The sequence below is a fragment of the Scyliorhinus canicula genome, chromosome 10 (genome assembly GCF_902713615.1).
Source record: "Scyliorhinus canicula chromosome 10, sScyCan1.1, whole genome shotgun sequence".
NCBI lineage: Eukaryota > Metazoa > Chordata > Chondrichthyes > Carcharhiniformes > Scyliorhinidae > Scyliorhinus > Scyliorhinus canicula.
The window spans coordinates 5,634,316-5,640,315 of NC_052155.1; the positions used below are offsets into that span (position 1 = coordinate 5,634,316).

Sequence of the window (6,000 nt, forward strand, 5' to 3'; positions counted from 1 at the left end):
TTATCCTAGGATTCTCTGGGAAGCCAGGGAAGAGATTGCTGAGCCTTTGGCTTTGATTTTTAGGTCATCATTGGCTACAGGAATAGTGCCAGAGGACTGGAGGATAGCAAATGTGGTCCCTTTGTTCAAGAAGGGGAGTAGAGATAATCCCGGTAACTATAGGCCGGTGAGCCTAACGTCTGTGGTGGGTAAGGTCTTGGAGAGGATTATAAAAGATACGATTTATAATCATCTAGATAGGAATAATATGATTAGGGATAGTCAGCATGGTTTTGTGAAGGGTAGGTCATGCCTCACAAACCTTATCGAGTTCTTTGAGAAGGTGACTGAACAGGTAGACGAGGGTAGAGCAGTTGATGTGGTGTATATGGATTTCAGTAAAGCATTTGATAAGGTTCCCCACGGTCGGCTATTGCAGAAAATACGGAGGCTGGGGATTGAGGGTGATTTAGAGATGTGGATCAGAAATTGGCTAGTTGAAAGAAGACAGAGAGTGGTAGTTGATGGGAAATGTTCAGAATGGAGTTCAGTTACGAGTGGCGTACCACAAGGATCTGTTCTGGGGCCGTTGCTGTTTGTCATTTTATAAATGACCTAGAGGAGGGCGCAGAAGGATGGGTGAGTAAATTTGCAGACGACACTAAGTCGGTGGAGTTGTAGACAGTGCGGCAGGATGTTGCAGGTTACAGAGTGACATAGATAAGCTGCAGAGCTGGGCTGAGAGGTGGCAAATGGAGTTTAATGTGGAGAAGTGTGAGGTGATTCACTTTGGAAAGAATAACAGGAATGCGGAATATTTGGCTAATGGTAAAATTCTTGGTAGTGTGGATGAGCAGAGGGATCTCGGTGTCCATGTACATAGATCCCTGAAAGTTGCCACCCAGGTTGATAGGGTTGTGAAGAAGGCCTATGGTGTGTTGGCCTTTATTGGTAGAGGGATTGAGTTCCGGAGCCATGAGGTCATGTTGCAGTTGTACAAAACTCTAGTACGGCCGCATTGGAGTATTGCGTACAGTTCTGGTCGCCTCATTATAGGAAGGACGTGGAAGCCTTGGAACGGGTGCAGAGGAGATTTACCAGGATGTTGCCTGGTATGGAGGGAAAATCTTATGAGGAAAGGCTGATGGACTTGAGGTTGTTTTCGTTAGAGAGAAGAAGGTTAAGAGGTGACTTAATAGAGGCATACAAAATGATAAGAGGGTTAGATGGGGTGGACAGCGAGAGCCTTCTCCCGCGGATGGAGGTGGCTAGCACGAGGGGACATAGCCTTAAATTGAGGGGTAATAGATATAGGACAGAGGTCAGAGGTGGGTTTTTTACGCAAAGAGTGGTGAGGCCGTGGAATGCCCTACCTGCAACAGTAGTGAACTTGCCAACATTGAGGGCATTTAAAAGTTTATTGGATAAGCATATGGATGATAAGGGCATAGTGTAGGTTAGATGGCCTTTAGTTTTTTTTTCCATGTCGGTGCAACATCGAGGGCCGAAGGGCCTGTACTGCGCTGTATCGTTCTATGTTCTATGTTCTATGAACAAGGACTCCCAAGTCCCTTTGTGCTGCTGATATCCTAAGCATTTCCCTATTTTGAAAATAGTCTATGCCTAAATTCCTTCTTCCAAAGTGCATAACCTCACACTTTTCCACATTGTATTTCATTTGCCACAGATCTTTGTATCATCTTCAAATTTAGCAACAGTGCCTTCAGTTCCTTCTTCCAGATCATTACTGTATATTGTGAAAAGTTGTGGGCCGAGCACTGACCCACTCTCTGCCTTCTGCCAGTCAGCCAATCCTCTATCCACGCCAGGATCTTACCCTGAACACCATGGCCTCTTAACTTATTTAACAATCTCAGTCACAGGGAGAATGTGCAGACTCCGCACAGACAGTGACTCAAGCTGGTAATCGAACTTGGGACCCTGGCGTTGTGACACAACAGTGCTAACCACTGTGCTACCAGTGCTGCCTTTCTATCAGGTCGCTTCCCAAACTTCGTCGTTCCAATGTAAACAAACCAAGTTTCTCCAACCTCTCCTCATAGTTAATGCCCTCCATACCAGACAATATCCTGGCAAATCTTTTCTGTATTCTCTCCAAAGCCTCCACATCCTCTGGTAGTGTGGCGACCAGAATTGAACACTATATTCAAAGTGCGGCCTAACGAAGGTTCTATAAAGCTGCAACATGACTTGCCAATTCTGAAACTCAATGCCCCGTCCAATGAAGGCAAGCATGCCGTATGCCTTCTTGACTACCTTCTCCACCTGTGTTGCCCCTTTCAGTGACCTGTGGACCTGTACACCTAGATGTCTCTGACTGTCAATACTCTTAAGGATTCTGCCATTTATTGTACATTTCTCATCTGTATTAGACCTTCCAAAATGCATTACCTCACATCTGTCCAGATTAAACTCCATCTGACATCTCCGCCCAAGTCTCCAAACGATCTAAATCCTGCAGTATCGTCTGACAGTCCTCATTGCTATCCGCAATGCCACCAACCTTTGTGTCATCCGCAAACTTACCAATCAGACCAGTTACATTTTCCTCCAAATCATTTATACATATTACAAACAGCAAAGGTCCCAGCACTGATCCATACAGAATGGCACTAGTCACAGCCCTCCAATCAGAAACGCACCCTTCCACTGTCTTCTGCGACCTAGCCAGTTCTGTATCCATCTTGCCAGCTCACCTCTAATCCCCTGTGACTTCACCTTCTGTACCAGTCTTCCATGAGGGACCTTGTCAAAGGCTTCACCGAAGTCCATGTAGACAACATCTACTGTCCTACCCTTATCTTCGCCATTTCCACGAAAAACTCAAATCAAGTTCCTTAATCCTCCCCTTCACAAAACCATGCTGCCTCTCGCTAATACGTCCACTTATTTCAAAGTGGGAGTAAATCCTTTCCCGAAGAATCCTCTTCAATAATTTCCCTTCCACTAACAAAAGTCTCACTGGCCTGAAATTACCTGGATTATCCTTGCTAACCTTCTGAAACAAAGGAACAATGTTAGCCATTCTCCAGTCCTCTGGGACCTCACCTGTAGCCTGTGAGGATACAAAGATTTCTCTCAAGGCCCCAGCAAATTCCTTCCTTGCCTCTCTCAGTATTCTGGGGTGTATCCCATCAGGCCCTGGGCCTGTTTTTCAAGACCCCGCAACCCCTCCTCCTTTTTGATCTCAACATGACCCAAACTATCTACACTCCCATCTTTCCTATCGACACTTAGGGACTGTTTTAGCACAGGGCTAAGGAGCTGGCTTTGAAAGCAGACCAAGGCAGGCCAGCAGCGCGGGTTCAATTCCCGTACCAGCCTCCCCGAACAGGCGCCGGAATGTGGCGACTAGGGGCGTTTCACAGTAACTTCATTTGAAGCCTACTTGTGACAATAAGCGATTTTCATTTCCCTCTCCCAGACTCATCATCCACCAAGTCCTTCTCTTTGGTGAATACTGATGCAAAGTACTCATTTAATACCTCGCCCCATTTCCTCTGGCTCCATGCATGCATTCTCTCCCCTGTCCTCGAGTAGGGCCAACCCTCTCCCTGGCTACACCGTTGTTCTTTATATATGTAGTAAAAGCCTTGGGATTTTCCTTAATCCTGCTGGCCAATGATTTTTGGTGACCGCTTTTAGCCCTTCTAACTCCGTGCTTAAGTTTCTTTCTCCTTTCCTTGTATTCCCCACTTGCTTCATGTGCTCCCAACGTCCTAGCCTTGACAAATGCTTCCTTTTGCCTTTTGACTGGGCTCACAATATCTCTCGTTATCCAAGGTTTCCGAAGCCATACTTAATCCTTCAGCCTTACAGGAACGTGCCGATCAACCTACACTAGAAAGCCTCACACATACCAGATGTTGATTTTCCCTCAATCATCTTCCCCAATCAACATTCTGCCTAATATTGTTGTAAATAGCCTTCCCCCAATTTAGCATCTTCACCCGAGGACTATACTTATCTTTATCCATCAGTATCTTTAATCTGACTGAATTGTGGTCAGTGTTACCGAACTGCTCCCCTGCTGAAATGTTGACAGCCTGGCCGGGCTCATTCCCCAATCCTAGGTCCAGTACGGCCCCTTCCCGAGTTGGATTATCTGCATACTGTTTCAAGACGCCCTCCTGGATGCTCCTTACGAACTCTGCCCCATCCATGCCCCTAGCAGTGAGTCCCTGTCAACATTGGGGAAGTTAAAATCACCCACCGCAACAACTCTTTTACACCTTGCCAAAATCTGCCTTCATGTCTGCTCCTCTATCTCCCGCTGGCTGTTGGGAGGCCTATAATAAATCCCCAACATTGTGACTGCACTTCTGCTATTTCTGAGCATCACCCACATTGCCTCGCTATATGAGCCCTCCGAGGTGTCCTCTCACAGGAGAGTGATATTCTCCTTAACCGGCAATGCAACTCCCCCACCCTTTTTACATCCCCCTCTATCCCTCCTGCAACATCTAAATCCTGGAACGTTTAGCTGCCAATCCTGTCCTTTTGTTAACCATGTCTCTGTAACGGCAACTTCATCATAGTTCCAAGTACCAATCCAAGCTCTTAAGTTCATCTGCCTTACTGCATTGAAACAAATGCACTTCAGACCACCAGACCCTCTGTGATTAGCAACCACACCCTGCCTGCTCTTCCTGAGTCTTACTGGCCCTACTCTCTAGTTCCCCTTCAGTTAATTCACCTTTGCTTTGGTTATCACCCCCCTGCCAAACTAGTTTTCAAACTAGGACTTCAACCGTGTACAGGACTCTCTGACGGACAGGTCAAACCCCAAAATGGGGAAAACGGCAGGCACGGCTAGAGAACGGAGGACATTTATGGAGCAGATCGGGGCAGTGGACCCATAGAGGCTCCTGCAGCCAGGCAAGGAGTTCTCATTTTTTTCATAAGTACACAGGGTCTATACCCACATCGACTTCTTTGTAGTGGGGAGACCGGTGCTTCCAGGGATAGTAAGACTGGAATACTCTGCGATCGTAATCTCTGACCACGCTCCACACGACATGGATGCGAGGTTGGAGACAGGCCGCGCCCAGCGCCCCACGTGGAGGTTGGACACGGTCCTCCTGGTCAACAAGGTCTTCTGTCAGAAAACACAGGCCACAGACAAATACATTGCTAACAACCAGAACGGGAAGGTCGCACCCTCCAACTTCTGGGAGACGATGAAGGTTGTGATTAGAGGATAAATTATTGCCTATAAGGCATGCAGAGACAGGGAAGAGAGGGCGGCTATGCAACATCTGATCGTCTCCATTCTGGAGGTCGATAGAAGATACTCCGAGGCTCTGACCGTAGAGTCGCTGGCAGAGAGTCTGGAGCCTTCTCGGGCTACAAGCTCAACCTGAGCAGGAGTGAAGTATTCCCTGTGAACCCGAGAGGGGGAGGGGCAGAGCTGAAGGGGCAACCATCCAAACTAGCCCAAAGCACATTCCGCTACCTGGGGATCCAGATAGCCAGAGACTGGCCACGGATCCACAAATGGAACCTGACCAGCCTGGTGGAGGAAGTCAAAAAGGAGCTGCAAAGATGGGACACATTCTCTCTCTCGGGGTGGCTGCAGGTGATCAAGGTTAATGTGCTGCCAAGAGACCTCTTCCTGTCCAGACCCATACCGATCTACATTCCTGAGGCCTTCTACAACACGGGCGACAAAATGATTATGCTGTTTGTATGGGTGGTGCGGTGGGTGGGGGGGGGGGGGGGGGGGAGAGATGATGAGAACCCAAGGATCCACAAAAATGTCTCCCAAACCCCCAGTACTGTCACTGGGCAGCCATGACAGAAAGAGTGAGGGGTAACAAAGTACAGCACAGGAACAGACCCTTCGGCCCTCCAAGCCTGTGCCGACCATGCTGCCCGTCTAAACTAAAATCTTCTACACTTCCCGGGTCCGTATCCGTCTATTCCCATCCTATTCATGTATTTGTCAAGATGCCCCTTAAACGTCACTATCGTCCCTACTTCCACCACCTCCTCCGGCAG

The 6,000-nt window shown here is 47.9% G+C and overlaps 1 protein-coding gene across 5 annotated transcripts in view; it reads right to left on the reverse strand.

Annotated features, from left to right (window-relative positions):
• Nucleotides 1-6,000, reverse strand: part of osbpl1a (oxysterol binding protein-like 1A) — a 242,783-nt gene that overhangs the window by 182,249 nt on the left and 54,534 nt on the right. The window lies entirely within an intron of this gene.